Source organism: Macrotis lagotis, chromosome 1, assembly GCF_037893015.1.
Source record: "Macrotis lagotis isolate mMagLag1 chromosome 1, bilby.v1.9.chrom.fasta, whole genome shotgun sequence".
Classification (NCBI taxonomy): domain Eukaryota; kingdom Metazoa; phylum Chordata; class Mammalia; order Peramelemorphia; family Peramelidae; genus Macrotis; species Macrotis lagotis.
The window spans coordinates 168,461,836-168,479,837 of record NC_133658.1 but is presented as its reverse complement, the minus strand read 5'-3'; the positions used below and the strand labels follow the sequence as shown (position 1 = coordinate 168,479,837).

General features: G+C 35.0%; 1 protein-coding gene and 1 long non-coding RNA gene across 12 annotated transcripts in view; one reads left to right on the top strand and one right to left on the bottom strand.

Annotated features, from left to right (window-relative positions):
* CFAP61 (cilia and flagella associated protein 61) overlaps positions 1 to 18,002 on the top strand; it is a 351,604-nt gene that overhangs the window by 280,411 nt on the left and 53,191 nt on the right. The gene's annotated exons all lie outside the window — the stretch shown is intronic.
* LOC141504393 (uncharacterized) overlaps positions 1 to 18,002 on the bottom strand; it is a 70,074-nt gene that overhangs the window by 43,497 nt on the left and 8,575 nt on the right. For 4 of the 9 annotated variants that reach the window (XR_012473344.1, XR_012473343.1, XR_012473340.1 and 1 more), the window contains one exon: positions 14,302 to 14,473. The exons of 3 other annotated variants lie outside the window; for them this stretch is intronic. This is a non-coding gene — a long non-coding RNA (uncharacterized LOC141504393). The remainder of the gene's footprint in view (positions 1 to 14,301; positions 14,474 to 18,002) is intronic. 2 more of the 9 variants (XR_012473349.1, XR_012473341.1) reach the window with 1 other exon arrangement.

Here is an 18,002-nt window from a genome sequence, read left to right as displayed (position 1 = left end):
TTATATAAACTATTTGGAAAAGAAGGTGAAGACAGAGCTCTACCTAATTCCTTCTATGACATCAAAATGGTGCTGATACCTTAAACCAGGAAGAGTCAAAACTACAGACCAATTTCCCTAATGAATATGGATACAAAAATTTTAAACTAAACATTAGCCAAATGATTACAGCATGTTATCACTAGGATAATAAACTTTGACCAAGTAGGATTTACAACAGGAATGCGGGGTTGGCATAATTGACTATATCAATAACAAATCTAACAGAAATCTTACAATTTTTCAATAGATGCTGAAAAAACTTTTGCCAAAATACAGCAAACATTCCTACTAAAAACACTAGAGAGCCTTGGAATAAATGGATTGTTCCTAAAAATTATAAGTAGTATCTATCTGAAACCATCAACAAGCATTATATGCAAAGGGGATAAGCTTCATGCATTCCCAATAAGATCAAGGATGAAACAAAGATGCCCATTGTCAACATTATTATTCCATATTTGTATTAGAAACATTAGCTTTAGCAATAAGAGAAAAAAGAAATTGAAGGAATTAGAATGGATGATGAAAAAACAAAATTCTTTGCAGATGATATGATGGTATAGCTAGTTAATTCTTGCAAATCATCTAAAAAACTACTGGAAACATTGAACAACTTTAGCAAAGTCACAGGATATAAAATAAATCCAAATAAATTCTCAGCATTTCTATATATTACTAACAAGATACAACATCAAGACCTAGAAAGAGAAATCCCATTTAAAATGGGATCAGACAACATAAAATACTTGGGAGTCTACCTGCCAAGGCAGTCTCCAGAACTTTATGAAAACAACTATAAAACACTTTTTAATAAAATCAGATCTAATTAACTGGGCAATTATCAATTTCTCATGGGTACACCCAAGTTGGAGTAATAAAAATGACACTTCTACCTAATTAAATTATTTATTTAGTGCTCGACCAATCAAACTTCCAAAAAATTACTTTAGTGAGTTAGAAAAAATAGTAGCCAAATTAAAATGGAGAAAAAATAGTAATTAGATTAAAGAATATCAAGGGTTTTAATGAAAAAAATGCAAAAGAAGGTAGCTTAGCCATACCAGATCTAAAATTATATTATAAAACATCAGTTATCAAAACCATCTGGTACTGGCTAAGAAATAGGACGGTGGATTAGTGGAATAGACTAGGTACAAAAGAGACTGTAGGAAATGATTATAATAATATACTGTTTGATAAATCCAAAGAGTCCTGCTTCTGTGATAAGAACTCACTCTTCAATAAAAACTACTGATAAAACTGAAAGATATTATGACAGAAACTAGGATTAGACCAACAGCTCACACTCTAAACCAAGATAAGATCAAAATGGGTGCAGGATTTAGACATAAAAGACAATATTTTAAGTAAATTAGGAGAACAAGGAATAGTTTACCTGTCAAATCTATGGAAAGCAGAACAGTTCATGTCCAAAGAAGAGATAGAGAATATTATAAAAAACAAACTGGATAATTTTGATTACATTTAGCTAAAAAAAATTTACACAAAACCATTGTAACCATAATCAAAAGGAATGTAGTAAATTGGGAAACAATTTTTACAAAACTAGTGTTTCTGACAATATATTTTATTCTAAAATATATATTGGGAAATGAGTCAAATTTATAAGAAAACCAGACATTCCCCAGTTGACAAATGGTCAAACGATATGCAAAGGCAATTCTCAGATGAGGAATTCAAAGGTATCTATAGTCATATGAAAAATTGTTCTAAATCATTATTGATTAGAGAAATGCAAATTAAAGCATCTCTGAGGTACCACCTCACACCTCTCAGATTAACCAATATGATCAATGTTCAAGTGAAGATAGGAAATCTGGGACACTATAGCATTTATGCTGGACTTGTGAACAGATCCAATCTTTCAGGAGAACAATTTGGAATTTTTCTCAAAGGTCAATAACAATATAAACACCCTTTGATCCAAAAATACCTCTACGTGGGTCTTTATCCTGAAGAGAACATGAAAAAGGGTAAAAATCCCACATGAACAAGAATATTCATAGCATCTTTTTTGTAGTAGCAAAGAATTGGAAATTGAAGAGATGCCCATCAACGGAGGAATGGCTGAACAAATTGTGGTTATATATGTATGTGATGGAATACTATTGTTTTATAAGAAGTCATGAGGGAAGGGATTTCAGAAAAGCCTGGAAAGTCTTGCATGGATTGATGCTGAGTGAAATGAGCAGAACTAGAAGAACATTATGCACACAAGCAACAACATGGGGTTATGATCAACCATGATGGACTTGCTCATTCCATCAGTGCAATAATCAGGGGCAATTTTAGTTGATTTGTGATGGAGAATACCATCTGTATCCAGAGAAGGAACTGTGGAGTTTAAATGAAGACCATAAGTTATTATCTTCAATTTTTTAAACTTGTCCTTTGTATTAGGTAATTTTGTTATCTCTAAAATTATTATTTTGTTATTATTACATTATCTTTCTTCCTTTTGGATCTGATTCTTCTCACATAATGCATTCAATTTTGATCTATGCAAAGCCTATATCAGAATACCTTCTTTTGGTGGGGGAGGGAAGGAAGGGAGGGAGAAAAATTGTAAAATTCAAAACCTTGCAAAAATGATTGATAGAAACTATGATTGTATGTAATTGGAAAACAAAAAATTATATATAAAAATTTATTTAAAATTTTTTAAAATAATCAATAGAGGAGGGAAAACAAATAATATTATTGTAGATTCATATTATAGATTATCAGACAAAGATCAGGAAATAGTGACAGATCAGGAAAAAAACATGAGACTGTAGTTCATAAGAACTCATAACCTTGAATGTGAATATCAGAAAAGGCCTATTGAATCAACATGCCAAGTAATGTATATATATATATATATAGTTATAGTTATAGTTATAGTTATAGTTATAGTTATAGTTATATATGATACATACATATGTGTGTGTGTTTGTAACTATATGTGTGTGTATATGCACATACACATATATGCAGTGAGGCAAATTTGACTTTGGAGATATCACTGAGTTCACCTAAAAAGCCCTTTCCTTTCCTATACCTCCAGAATACTATATTTTTTATTTTAAATTAATTTTGTGTTGTGGTTTTTAAAAAAAAGTCACAAGGGGTCAGCTAGGGGGTGCTATTGATAGAACATTGTCCTTGGAGGCAGGAAGACCTGAGTTCAAATCCAGCCTCAGGCATTTGACATTTACTAGCTGTGATCCTAGACAAGTCACTTAGCCCCAATTCTCTTACCAAAAAAAGGTCACCTTTATCTATGTGTACTTCCTCCAACTCCAGAGAGCTATTCTTTGTAACAAAGAATAAAAGAGAGAGAGAAAAAAAAAGAGTAAAGTAAAAGCAATTAGCCCATCACCTAAGTTACCTCTATCTCTACAATTTTAATAAATGTTTGTTGCCTTGCCATATGATTTAGTGTAGTTTAGATATTAATTGTGCCTTTTGTCTTCAGAAACTAGGGGTACTACAGAGAAGTTGCAAAAAAGAGAGAGGTATATTTTCTCAACTCTTCCCTTGGATCAAACTTAGTCATTATAATTACAGAGTTCAAATTAATTTTTTTAATCTTTCCATTTACATTGCTGAAATCATTATATATATTTTCCCTGGTTCTCCTTATTTCACTCTTCTTCGGTTTTTGTTTTCTCCCTTACTTTCCCTTCATTACCCTTTCATAGCTCCCAGTTGCCCAGAACCCAACCATGTTACTTAACTGTTTGTTGTGCTAAGATGAGAGTGGAGCCACCAATTATTACTTCTGTTGACAGGAAGGAGCACCAAGCCTTTTCATTTGTTCTATCTATATGTCCTCCTTCCCCCCTTCAAAACATTCTCACCTGACCCAGTGACACAACCCAAAGACCCCTGGATCTTTCATCCATCTGGCAGAACTTAGCTCCATTAATTGTCTTTCCTGGTTAGAATGTGAATTGCTTGAAAGCAAAAGCTATCTCATTTTTTTCTATTTCTGTCTCTAGTACTTAGCAGGGTTATTGCTATGTGCTTAATACATGCTAACATAGTAAATAGTAATGTAGTAAATGGTTTTACCATTCAAATGTTTCTCTGACTTCTTCATATTCATTATTTCTTTTAGTTTTATAAAACTGTAATATTCCATTCTATTTTTCTACCATAATTTTAATGAGCCATTCCCCAAAGAAAAGGCATATATGTTGTTTTGCATTCTTTGCTACCACACAAGTGCTATTATGAATATTTAATGTATATGTCCTCTCTGTTTTTTAATCTTCTTTGGAAATATAAGTTGAAATATGATCCCTGGGGCTGAACATTTAAGTCCTTTTTTTAAGGATTTTTGCAAGGCAAATGGGGTTAAGTGGCTTGCCCAAGGTCACACAGCTAGGTAATTATTAAGTGTCTAAAGTTGGATTTGGAGGGGGGCGGAGCCAAGATGGCCACAAGAAGGGATCAAGTCTTAGGAGCTCTCTGATAAAACTCATAAGCTAAGGACTCTAACAAAACTTTTGAGAGACAGAACCCACAAAGGGACCCAGTGAGACAGTTCTCCTACTCAAGGTAACCTGGAAAAGAGCAGAAAGGCTCTGCTCCCCGGGGTCTGAGGGTCAGCCCTCCGGAGGGGTGGCCTGCCAGAGCCCAAGAACTTCAGCCTCCCGGAGGCAGCCCCAGGGCACTGGGAGTCACAGCTCACAGCAGCGGGGAGTCTCCTGAGCTGTACCCCGAGGAGCACTGGGCACAAAGTGGAGGAACAGCAGGGGACTTCTTCCAGAGTGAGCACATGGAGCCCAGCCCTCAGGGTACACCTGGTCTTTCTGCAGCCCTGATCCAGGAAACAGAAGCAGGAGGAGCCCATAAGCAGGGAACCTCCAGGGCATGAGCCCATTGAGCTGAGGGAGGGGAGTGAAGAGAGAGTGCAGAGCTCTGTCCTCTGCCTCTGGAACAGGACTCTGGGGCTCTGACCACATTCAGATCCTGATCCCAGTCTAGGCCCCCCAATAGAACAGCAAGGCCCCCCCACCTCAGCCACGTGGCAGACGGGGGTGCTTATGGTCATTCACAGACCAGGAGGGAGGACAGAGCCTCACACACTGAGACCCTTGTGGGAGTGTCTCAAAAGATCAGGAAACACCCCAAAACCAGGCCCAGGCTGGAAAAATGAGCAAGCAGAGAAACAAAAGGAAGACTATTGAGAAATATTTTGCAAATGAGCCCAAGAAGGATCAAAATACTCAGTCTGAAGATGAGGAAGCACAAGCTCCTGCATCTAAAGACTCCAAGAAAAACAGAAATTGGGCTCAGGCTATGACAGAGCTCAAAAAAGACTTTGAAAATCAAATGAGGGAGTTGGAAGAAAAACTGGGAAAAGAAAGGAGAGAGATGCAGGAAAAACATGAAAATGAAGTCAGCAGCTTAGTCAAGGAAATCCAAGAAAATGCTGAAGAAAATAGCATCCTAAAAACCAGCTTAGGTCAAATGGATAAAACAGTTCAAAAAGTTATTGAGGAGAAGAATGTTTTAAAAAGCAAAATTGGGCAGATGGAAAAAGAGATAAGAAAACTCTCTGAGGAGAATAAATCCTTCAGACAAAGAATAGAATTCAGGGAGATTGATGAATTTACCAGAAATCAGGAATCAATACTTCAAAACCAAAAAAATGAAAAATTAGAAGAAAATGTGAAATATCTCATTGAAAAAAACAACTGATATGGAAAACAGACTTAGGAAAAATAATTTAAAAATCACTGGAATACCTGAAAGTCATGATCAGGAAAAGAGCCTTGATATCATTTTTAAAGAATTACTACAGGAAAATTGCCCTGATATTCTAGAAGCAGAGGGCAAAATAGAAATGGAGAGAATCCACCAATCCCCCAGAGAAAGAGATCCCCAAAAAACAACCCCTAGGAATATTATAGCCAAGTTCCAGAACTCCCAAGTCAAAGAGAAAATATTACAAGCAGCCAGAAGGACACTGCAGTCAGGATCACACAGGACTTAGCAGCAACTACATTGGAAGCTCGTAGGGCTTGGAATACAATATACCAGAAGGCAAAAGAGCTTAGAATGCAGCCAAGAATGAACTATCCAGCAAGGCTGAATGTCCTCTTCCAGGGAAAAAGATGGACTTTCAATGAACCAGGGGAATTTTAAATGTTCCTGTTGGAATGGCCAGAGCTGAACAGAAGGTTTGATCTTCAGATACAGGACTCAGGTGAACCATGGAGATTGGAGGAGAGGGGGGAAATATGAGGGACTTAATGAGGATGAACTGCATGTATTCCTGCATAGAAAAATGACACTGATAATACTCATATGAACCTTCTCAGAAAAATGACACTGATAATACTCATATGAACCTTCTCAGTTAATAAAGCAGGTAGAGGGAGCTTTTATAGTTGAAGCACAGGAGAAAGCTGAATTCAAAGATAAAATATGATGTAAAAATGGAGTCAATAGAAAAAAAGGAAAGTGGAATGGGAGAAAGAAAAAGGAGAGGGGGAATAGTCCAAGATATTTCACATAATAAGATTTTTTTATTACAATGAGCTATTGCAATGATATGGAAGGGGGGAGGCAAGGGGGAATGAGGGAACCTTTGCTCTCATCAGATAGCTAGGAGAGGAAACAGCAAATATACTCAGTGGGGTATAGACATCTGGAGTAAGAAGGAGGGGAGAGCAGGGGGAAGGGGTGGGGATGTGAATAAAGGAGGAGAGGATGGACCATGAGGGAAGAGTGGTCAGATATAACACATTTTCTTTTTTACTTCTTGCAAGGGGCTGGGATTGGAAGGCCTGCCCAGGACCATAGGGCCAGGTGGATTCTGGGCCTAAGGGGTGGTATGGGGGCTCAGGGATTCTTGGCCTCAGGACCAGGGATCTGTCTGCTGCACCACTCAGCGACCCTACAGCAGAGTCAGAGTGAAAGGAGAGAGAAAATATGGTAGTGGAGAAATAAGAAAGGAGGGAGTTGCAATCAGCAATGGCAAGGTTGGAAAAATATGGAAGTAACTTTTGTGATGGACTTATCATAAAGAATTCGATCCACCCATGACAGAGTTGTTGGTGTTGGAACAAAGACTGAAGCACATTTTTTGTTATTATTATTTGGGCGAGGGTGCAGGGCAAGTGGGGCTGGGTGGCCTGCCTGGGGCCACATAGCAAGGTGATCTTTGGGTGTCTGGGGCTGGATTTGGACCCAGGTGCTCCTGGCTCAAGGGCCAATGCTCTGTCTGCCACCCAGCCACCCCTACTATTATTACTATTTTATTTTATTTTGGGTCTTTTTTTTTTCTTCTTTTTGGTTTTTGCAGGGCAGTGGGGATCGGGTGGCTTGCATGTCACATGGCTGGGTGATTGTTGGGTTTACGAGGCTGGATATGGGCTCAGGTGCTCGTGGCTCCAGGGCTGGTACTTAGTCCACTGTGCCACTTGGCCATACCTACAATTATTACTATTATTTTTTTTAATTTTAATTTTTTTCCTCTCCCCTTTACTTTTTTTTACCCAATCAAGTCTATCTATATTCATGGGGGAGGAGGAGGGGTATTTTGTTTACTTTTAAACAAGAATACTTTATTAATGTAAAAAAAACATTTGTACAAAATGAGAATAAAAAATAAATTTAAAAAATCTATAGGTTAAAAGAAAAAAAAAGTTGGATTTGAACTCAGGTACTCCTGACTTCAGGGCTGGTGCTCTATCCACTGCACCACCTAGCCGCCCCTAGTCACTTTTAAAGAATAATTCCAAATTACTTGCTAGAGTGGTTGGACCAATTCATCTCTTAACCAATAGTTTATTAATGTGTCTGTTTTTCTGTAGCCCCTTTAACACTGACTTTCATCTTTTTTCCAACTTCCAATATTGTGATTATCAGGTACAACTTCATAGTTATTTTTGACTTATATTTCTCTATTAATAATAATTTGAAGTAATTTCATGTGATTTCTAAAAGTTTATAATTCTTTGAGAGCTCTTTGTTCATAACCCTTCTCCATTTGTTCATTGGAAAATAGCTTTTGGAAGTTTGTATTGAGTGTATGTGTGATGGCAGGGATAATTAGACCCTTTTCAGAAATAGTCAGTGCAAAGTGTTTTCTCTCAATTGATGGTATCAGTCTGGTCTATATTTTTTAAAATAATAATAATATTATTATATTAATCAAATAATATTTAATAAATAATAAATGCTTGTTGCCTTCTCATATTATTTGAACTGGCTTAGCTATAACTTTTTAGATAAATTTTCCATTTGTTGCCAGAAGGCAGAAGCAGAAGAAGTATGTAAAAGTTGCAAATAAATAGTTAATCAATAAGCATTTATAAGATGCCTACTATGTGCCAGGAATACTGGTGTTATTATCAGTATTCTACAGCAAAGCTCAAAATAAAAAGGCAAACTGTTTTTAAAAGCAAATAATTTCTGAATCCCTTAAAAAGTGAAATTTTCAGTCATATACTTCTAGGTCATTCCATCATACACAGTGTGAGGCTTGATCAAATACCATCAAGATATTCAGTTTGTTTTTCTTAATAGATTAAAAAATATGTAAAATTTTCATCAGACATCAAAACAGACATCAGACATGGCTTTTTGATATTTTTATCTTCTTTACCTTCAAAAGAAAGGACATTTTGACCATTTGATTTTCAGGTTATTTTTCACAGGGTGAAACTGAATGAAAATTATTCTTTAAGAACCCAAGAAAATAAAACCCCACCTAAATCTCATTTGCCTCACTTTTCACATGATGAAAATTTCAAAATGATATTATGAATGTTGAAAGACTACAGAAAACATGTCTCATAAGGAATATCTAAGAAACTAATAATTATCTCTGTTACTTGACTTCTCATGTAAAGGATTGTCTTATAAAATGAGAATTATATTGTTTTGATTCAAAGACTCACAGCATAAGGAATAACTATCAAGAATTGTTGGAATATGTATTTTGACACATATTAATAATTAGAACTACTCAACAGCAAAATGTCTTGCTTAATAATCCCCCTTTCACCACAAATGTTTACTAACAAAGGTCAAATGAGCATATGTCGATGATATTGTCCTCAACTGACCCAAATTACTCTCCAGCATCTTCTATATATCATGTATTTTCCAGCACACTATAGTCCAACAAAACTGGCCATCTTGCTGTTTCTTGCACATAACTTTCACCTCTGCTCTTACACTGACTGTACCCCATCACCAAAATGTATTAGTAGCTTGAAGGGGCACAGAAAATATTTAGAAGGCAGCATTTGAACTAAATTTCCCATATGGAATGGGGAATAAGTGCATTCCAAGCATTGGAATCAACCGATACAGAAAGCCTGGAGATGGGAAATGAAATTGCATGTATGAGAAACAGAATACTAATATAACTGGAATGAAGAGTCTGTGAAGCAAAGTAATATATAACAAAACTGAAGAGGTGGGTTGGAGCCAGTTTGTGAATGGTTTTAAGTACTAAACAGTAGCGGTAAAGGAATGCAATGGAATTTATCGATTAGATGAAATTATTGCACTTTTATTTTAAGAATATTAATTTGAATGTTTCAGATGACTTGTGGGCAAGGGAAGAAGGAGGGAAGGGAAGGAGAAAGAAAAAAGGAAAAAGGAAAAACTTACAAAAATGAATGTTGAAAGTGATATTTGCATATAGTTGGAAAAAATAGAAAAGAAACAAAAGAAGAATATTAATTTAGAAACTGTGGGGGAAATGGATTGTAGATGGGAGAGATGAAGGCAGAAGCCCAACTAAGAGGCTATTGCCTCTTCTATTCCAAAATTTTACATTCATAAAAAATATAAATCCCCTATTCAATTCTATTTTCAGAGAGTGCAAACTCTCACTACCTCTCTGCTAGATTGTTACAAAAAGCCTCTTGACAGGTTTCCCTCTCTAGCTCCTCATCTTTATTTCTTAGCTCCCTTCAAGATCCAATTAAATTTCCACTTTCTATAAGAAGTCTTTCCTAGTCCTTAATCTTAGGGCTCTTCTTCTGTGATTTATTGGCAATTTATCCTGATTTATCTTATTTATATAAAGAAATTTGCATATTATTTCTCCTTAGACATGTTTCAGGCAGGGATTGTTTTTGCTTTTATTTTGCATCCCCAGCTCTTAGCATAGTGCTAAGCACAAGGCAAGCACTAAAAAATACTTGTTCTGGGCACCATAGGGTTATTTTTTTTTGTATTTTATGATACAAGACTGTGACTGAGCTTTAACTAATATGAGATTTTCTTAAAGACAAATATTCAGATATGTCTTATGAATAATGGATTTCCTTCTTCACTGGTGAATTGTTTCTTATAAGAATAGTTTTGTAATTCCACTTCTACCCAAGAAACTAGCCCTTAGGTTTCAAGGGGATACCCTAATGAAAAAATATCCTACTTGTTGGCAAATGATTTATTAAAGTCATTTTTTTTGCACAAATAGAACAAAGGACAAGCAACAACAAGCCAAATTTGACTAAAGTACATATCCTTGATTATTTGTAAACAAGTCAGCATTGAATCAGATAGAAAGTTTATTTTCTTTCTTTAAAGAATTCAATTTTATTTTATTTTCAGTCTCTAATTCTCTTGCTCCCCTTCTCATTCCCCAACCCATTAGAAAGACAAAAAACCCGAACCAAAACAAAAATACAAATACATTTAGCTATGCAAAAGAAACTTCCACATTAGCTATCCCATTCCTGTCCTTCCCAAAAAAAAAAGAAAAGAACTAAAAGAAAAATAAGCTTTAATACATATTCTTGAATCCAACACAATGTGTTTCATCAAGAATTCATAATGAATTCTTGAAATAGTGATTGGTCATTGTGTTAAGCAGAGTTACTAAGTATTTTAAAGTTATTTATCTTTATAGTACTACAAATTACTATATAAATTATACTTCTCTACATTTTATTTTACTTTGCCTCAGTTCTTATTAGTCTTGTCAGGTTTCCTGAAATGTTTACCTTCATTTCTTATATTGCAATAATATTCAATTACATTGATATTCCACAAATTGTTCACCCTTTTCCAACTGATGAAGATGAATTTCAAATTCTTTCCTCAAGAAACCTGCTATGAATATTTTTGTACATTATGAGCCCTCTTCAACTTGCTTTAAATTCTTCAAGTTATAGACCTGGTAGTAGTATTACTGGGTCATAAAATATGTACCATTTCATAGCTTTTGGAGACATCATTGAAAATTGTTTTTCAAAATGGTTTGATTAGTTCACAGCTTTGCCAACAATGTATCAGTATATTTATTTTCTCACATCTACTCCAGCATTTTTCATTTTCTTTTTTTTTTTGCCATTTTATAAGTGTTAACTCAGTTGTTTTAATTTATACAACTATAATTATTAGTGATTCGGAGACTATTGATGATTTTGGGTTCTTCATATTATTTGAACATTTTGTCAATTGGGAAGTCACTCTGATTCTTGAAAATTTAACTCAGTTCCCTATATATTTTAAAACTGAGACCTTGATCAGTTGAATTTGCTGCAAAGATTTTACTCCACAGTTTCCTGCTTCTCTACTAATTTTAACTGCATTTGTTTTGATTGTGCAAAATCTTCATAATTTTATGTAATCAAAATTATTCATATCTCCTATGAGAATATCTTTTATTTTTCCATTAACTCTTCCCCTTCCATAGGATCTGATAGCTCTATCAGTGCTCCACTAGTTTGCTTATGATATCTTTTTTTGTTTAAGTCATGTACTCATATTGAACTTATCTTAATAGATTATATGATGTTGGTATGTGCCTAGTTTCTGCCAGACTACTTTCTAGTATTCCCTATAGTTTTTGTCAAATAATGAGTTCTTACCCCTGTAGCTGTGATCTTTAGATTTATCGAACACTAGATTACTTGTACCTACTTACTTCCACTGATAAATCTCTCTATTTCTTGTTTTTTTTTTAGTTTTTTTGCAAGGCAAATGGGGTTAAGTGGCTTGCCCAAGGTCACACAGCTAGGTATTATTAAATGTCTGAGGCCGAATTCGAACTCAGGTACTCCTGACTCCAGGGCTGGTGCTCTATCCACTGCACCTCTCACAATCTCTCTATTTCTTACTCAAGGCTAAATTATTTTGAATATTACAGTTTGTAGTATAGTTTGCTATTTGGTACCTGTATAGCTCTCTTCTTTCCCAATTTTCCAATAATTTCTTTAATATTCTTTAAATTTAATATTCCTTTAAATAGTGTTTCTTTGGTAGTTTGATTTATATTCAGTCAGCATGGCACTGGTTGAATAAATAAATTAATTTAGATAGTATAATATTATATCATCTTGGCCTATACATGATTAATTAATATGTCTCTAAATATTTAATATCCCTTTTTCTGTTTGAAGTGTTTTGTAATATGTTATTGTAGCTCCTATGTATATCTTGAGAGGTAAACTTTCATGTATTTTACACTGTCTGAAGTTATTTTAAATGAAAATTCTCCACCTGTCTTGAACTATTCTTTCTTTGTTCAAGGATTTCATTGATTCTTAAATTATATTTCCTCAAGTTGTTTTTCCTATCTGATATTTCACATTCTTCTATTTTTTAGTTTTTGAAATTTTTAAAATTATGTCATGTCTTATATAGTCAGCTTTCATTTGGCTAATTATTCTTTTAAGAAGTAATTTTGTTTTTCAGTAAGATTTTGCACTTCTCTTTTCAACCTGTTAATTTTCTGCATTACTTTCTTGGATAGTTTCCAAGATAATTTTGTTTTCTTTCTCATTTTTTCCTCCATTGTTCTTACTGTGTTTTTAAAAAAAAAAATTTATCTTTGCTATCTCTTTCTTTAGTTCTTATTTTAATTATTCTGGGAATTCTCATTGGGCTTGATCCAATCTGAATTTTCTTTGAGACTTTGCTTGAAGATGTTTTGTAATTATTGTCTTCTGTCTGTGACTTGAGCTTTTTTTTTTATCACAATAGAAGTTTTCTGGTTAGATTCTCTTTTTGTTTGTTTTTTTAATTCTTCCAGTAAGTTTCTTGACTTTGGACTTTGTCAGTGTTGGGATATGCTCATCTATTGATTTCACAGTTCAGTCTGGGTTCTATAAATTTTCCAAAGTGGTATGATCCAGGGAGAGGTTTCTTCACCATTCCCCTGATCTGGACTCTGCAAGTCCCTGATCCAGATTTGACTCTGTTGGTCTGTGTAGTCCAGTTTCAGTAAACTATTGCTGGGCTCACACACTGTTAGCCCACTGTTAGGTTCTTCAAGTTCAGAGTGAGTAAGTTGCTTGCTTCTCTTTAGTTTTGGTCTCCTGCTCTAGTTTTTCTATTATAGATTTATGTATTGGGCTAAAGGTGTGAACTGAATCATTTTCTCTTGGTCTGGGGTTTAGAGCCACCCAGCTAAGTTTTTGGAATTTGTTGGGGTTTTTTTTTTTTGCTCTCTACTTGGCTGGTCTGATTGTTTGATTATAACTTCTACTTTCTTCCTTAGATCTGGGATAGAGATCTGGGCAATGGTTCCCAGATAACACTTGTTTTTGCTCACAGGGTTAGTTCAAGGGTCCCCTAGGATCACTTTATGCTCTAGTAATTCCTGTCCTGGTGTTCTCAATTTTCTTTATTTCCCTGCACATTATAATGATGGGATGCATTCCCTATCCAGTCCCACTCCAATTATTTAGATTTCTATGTCTTCTTAAGTTGTCCTTAGTTAGAAAAATAATTTACTGTGTCTTTTTCTTGCCTTTCCCCAATCTATTGCATTTTCTAGGTTCTGGAGGAGATGTGCTGGGAGAACTAGAAAAAAATGTTTCCTCTCACTCCATCTATCTTGACTCTTATCTCCTAAAAATTTGTTTTCTTAGAAGTGTTTATGTGAGAATACATCTAATGATTGATGATGCTTAAGTCATCATTATCCTCATCACAACAAATACCAGTTTTAACACTCAAAACTTTCAAATGAATCCTTGGAGATACTTTCAATAAAATATCCTTACAAAATCCATATAAAACAACAAAATTCAGAGCCCTATACTCTAAAGCAGCTATAGGAATTTGACTTATGCTTCCCATTAGGGAGAAAGAGGAATGATGTTATTCTCAGAGTACATAATAAACAAGTCAGTACTATATACACATAAACATTTTTGGAACAAGAAGACATCAATAAGTAGTCAAAGTTGATTAACAGGCACACATTAGCTTTTCCAGTGGTAAAGATCTCCCCACACCAACATGCCCCTCATGAAAGATCTCCTATACCTCTCTCCCGAGGAGGAAAAGCAGAAACATAAGAAGAAATGCCTGGTGCAGAATCCAAATTCCTATTTCATGGATGTAAAGTGCCTCGGGTGTTATAAAATCACCACTGTCTTCAGCCACACACAAACACTGGTTCTCTGTTTCAAATGCTCCACTTTGCTCTGTCAGCCTACTGGAGGAAAGGCAAAACTTTAGATGGAAGCAGCACTAATGACTGAATCAAGATGAATGAGGAACTGTAAAAAATAAAAGAAATTTGATAGTTTAAAAAAGACAGGCACATGTTATTCAAGATGTTGAATATAATTGAAAGTGCATTCCTTTGGATAAGAAGATTTAAAAATTTAGCCCCAAAATCTGGCAAAAGATGGCTAAAGTTATATATCAGAAGCTTACTATCTTCCATGAATTTACAGACGACAAATCTCTATCTTACAAATATAGACCATAACATATATAATTTAGCTAATATATATATTATATAGAAACCAGAGTATTAACACAGATTGAACAATGTTGTCCATAATTGCCTATACAAAAAATTGAAGAATAATATTTGATAGTTGCTACCATACCAAATATTCATAAACTCCAAGTTACATATAACAAAAAGATTTCAAAATATAAAGACTAAGCAGAAGAGTTAAAAATTAGGTGAGACCAGGATGGAGTGAATATCACCCTTGTGGTTCTTTTTTTGTCACCAGAGTTGAACGAAGGATGATTTCAGTAAACCTACAAAGGATGAGTTTACCTCCTCATAATTTTATTAAATTGCAAAAAGTAATTATTGTCTATTCCTATGCAATAGAAATATATTAACTATGAAGAAATACTAAGATATTAACTTGTTCTAAGCCTATTTCTATATGATCCCATCAAAAATATGAGAAGATGCTAAATTAGATTTGATTTACCAAGTCACTGTTCAAAAGGAACAAAGCAGAGTAGCACTAAAAGTTAAGGAATACTTAATGGCTTTTGAGGAGGATGTTGTTTGGGGGGAGGGTGTGTAGTAAGATGGTATCTAGGTTCCTGAAGCGTGTCACTGATCTTTTGGAAGTGAGAATAGCTTGCAGGGTAGTCAAGCTTAATCACTCATTTCCATTACTAATGTGTGGGCTTTAGTGTGTGCACACAGCTGTGGCCACATTCTTTTCATGAGCCACAAATATTGCCAGACACCGATGCTAATTCTTGGCCCAGTACTACTTACTGTGTCAGTTATTGTCAGACAAGCTGGCAAGGCTCACTCCAGGCAGGGTAAATTGTTTAGCTGTCTTTGGCAGGGATGTGGCTAGTGATTGTTTTTTTGACCTTGGCAGCACCAGTGATCTCTTTTTTCATATCTGGACTCTTCTTGTGCCTGCCATCTAAAGTGTCTAGGTGTGCCTTCCCAGATTCTGAGAGGTGCTTATTATCTAACAGCATCCTCTCACTGTTGTTTTTTTAATTTTTTTGGTATTGGGAATGATTTCAAGATAAAGTTCATCTCTAGGTTCAAAAACACATTCTGGATCATTTCTCCCTTCTTCCCCTAATTTAATCTCTCTCTGTCAAGCACCCAAGAGTAACAGGGATGGCACTGGCAGAACTAACAGGAGTGATGACAGCCGGAGTAGTATCAGATGTTGCTATGGCACTAATGGCTGTAGCAGAGTGGTGACTTTGGCACTACAATGACTAAGGCTGTCTGCAAAGAAGATGGAGGGCATACATTCAGCGGCATATGTAGAAATAGTAGTAATAAAGAAACAATCAGTTATTATGATGTACAAACTAGCAGCTGTTACAGAATGGCAAAGGAGCTAAGTAGCTTGCTTGTTGTTGTGGCCAGGCACTCTGACTTCAGTTCTACTCTTTATTTCAGTGACTTCTGTGGCAGTTGTGTTGTTCTTGTTGCTATTGTTTGTTCGACCTATGAGCACTACTAATACATCTCTGAGTAAGATTAAATGCTTGGAAGTAAAGAGAAAAATCATTGTGTCAGTGTTGTTTGTATATAAGTGTGTGTATATGTTTGTGTGTCTGTGTGTCTGTGTGTGTGTCTGTGTGTTGGAGAAAAGATAGCTCACATTGGAAAAAAATAGTTGAATGAAGCACTTCTTTTTGAACACTATATATGTCATCGCCAATAATTAATTACCTACAAAACCTTGAAACTAACATTCTCTTTCTCCTGATGCTTTCTTTCTGTACCTGTTGATACTTTATGTCTTTGATACCATACAAAGAAACATAAGCACTACTCATACCTTACTTCTGTTCAAATGAATAGTACCAGTAGGAATAGGGAAGGAGAGGTACCTTACTTGATAAAAGGACCTTCCATTGGAACACTTTACCAAAGCCTGTCTAGCCATTACTGAAGTCTCATTTGCACTTTTTGGAACCTACCTCATCCTCTCTTCCCCTACATATATATCATCAATCCTATTTTTTTCCCAAAAAGACCTGGTTTGATAATATCTCCTGTTCCTTCAGCTTTAATTATCCTTTGACTATCCTTTTCCTAGTACTGTGAATAGGTCTTGCCCTAGATCTTTTGTGTGAAGCCATCAGATACTCATAAACCATGTTAAATCACCTCTCATCATCTCTTCAAGACTTAACACACTTAGCTTTCAAAATCTGCCCTCATAAGGCCCTGTCCTCCTCAAATAAGCTCTGTTATCCTCTTGCACACTTTCTCAAATATCTGAATGTCCTGTTTTTTGCAAGTCAGTTACTGCTGTTGTGCATTGTATTCTAAATGTGATTAGAACTGGGATTCGGAAAGAACACTGCTTGTTGAACTCATACAACCTTTTCCTTGTAGAAGTGTCCTAAGATTATGTCAGTCTTCCTGACTGCTACAAAACCTGATCAGATCAAATCACACATTTCTCTTAATTCATTTATTGTTTCTAAATGGGGTCATTTAATCATGGCTAACATGTTTTTCTGTTTCCCTCAGATCAATGACCCTGACATTTTTCGGCAATAAATTGTCCACAAAATTCCTCTTGCCATTTAGTTATCTGTTTTCCTAACATCAAAATTCTCTGGAAATATAGCAGTCAACTCTAACTTCTTGCTTTTTTGTTTATATTACAGTTTCCATTACTGCAATATAGTTCATTCAATTAAAATTCAAGTTTTTCATTCTTTGACATTCCCATTTGTAGGAGTTTTGTGCCATTTTTCTGGTGCCTTATAAAATGTATTTATTAATCTCCTTTTATAACAGATTGATAAACTGTCATGCATATTATCTCCATATTTTAATCCTTGTACCTTCTAAGGAATTCCTTATCAAAGGATTTACTGGAATCAAAATTTGTTACGTTATTTATTATTATTTATTATATTATTGCTAAATTATAATTTCTTTCCATGTTTAAAAAAGTAAATTTAGTCTGGTTACCTAGACATAATCCATTTGGTAGTTATCTGACCTCCTTTAACTATCAAATCTGATTTTCAGTTCATCTCAACTGAGAACAGGGTACTCTAGGCAGTAGGAATCCAGAGGCAAAATGAAACCTCTCTAGGTTCAGGAAGTTTACATTCTATTATAACAATATAAAATGCACACATGTAAGTACAAAATATATTTAAAGTAACAAAGTAATTTATTTTTTAATATTTTGTTGTTTTCCAACTATATGCAATGGTAGGTTTTAACCAATTTTTTTTGCAAGGTTTTTGAGTTTTACATT